A 1,061-nucleotide genomic window follows, 5' to 3' on the forward strand; every position below is an offset into this window, starting at 1 on the left:
TCAATTCCCAAAAATGGATAGCTTTCTAAACAGTAAAAAAATGTATATGTGATTCTGTAATTTTTCCAAGCACCTATTCCATTATTGATTTTATAGGCTACGAAGGAACTGTGTTGGTTCATTTTGAATTGTAAAATGTGTAATATCTACAAAAGTACAAATCCTCAGCGATGTTCTTATCCTTGTCCCTGAGGCCTCAGAAAGGAAGGCTTGTGGACACAGACTGACTAGAGAGAAACCAAGTGTGTGTGTGTATGTATGTAGGGGTGGGGGAGAGTGTTGGGGGTATTTTTTTAGATCAAAGAGTTTCATTTGGTGTCCTTCCCTCTCTCCTCTCTCCTCTCCCTCCCCCTTCATTTGAGATCTGTTTGAAAAGAACTCAGATCTCTTTTCCCACACACAGACTGACCTGATAGTGGAGGAATGAGTGGGGGAGGGGTCTGTGCTGCCTCAGAGGGTCGCCAATTCAGTACCCTTAGTCGCTGATCTAAAGAAGATCCTGGTAAAAGGAGACGGTGAGATTGCTGTACAGTGTAGAGAGGTGCAGAAAGCAAAAACCAATCCCTCACTTTGATTTTAAGGACAAGGCAGTGGTGGTATTGCTTTTACTGCTTCACCTAAGACTACTAGTACTTGCCATGGATCAGTGTTTATGTTCCAGGCATTGTGCTAAGTATGTTCCAGGCATGGTGTTAAGCACTGTGCATGGATTAGCTCATCTAATTCTGACAGTACTCAATGATAGATATGATCCCCGGGTTCCAAGAGGTGGAGAAACGGAGGCTAGGGGACAGTAACTGGCCCTGGGCTGCAGATCCAATGTTCACAGCCAGATCTGACGCACTTCAAAAACCAGGTTCTTGGTCACGATGCAAGAAATGTTGCCGCATGGAAATGAAGACCTAAATCCAGTGTAGACACATGTTAGGCAATATACTGTCCACTACAATGCAAACAAAATTAATAACATATGTTAGTAAACACGGAAGCCTTTGTGAGAGCAGAAGGACTACCACTCGGCTGACAGATGGAGACATTATTGTGTTCATCATTGACTGTTG

The sequence above is a fragment of the Myotis nattereri genome, assembly GCF_964212035.1.
Source record: "Myotis nattereri genome assembly, chromosome: 1".
Classification (NCBI taxonomy): domain Eukaryota; kingdom Metazoa; phylum Chordata; class Mammalia; order Chiroptera; family Vespertilionidae; genus Myotis; species Myotis nattereri.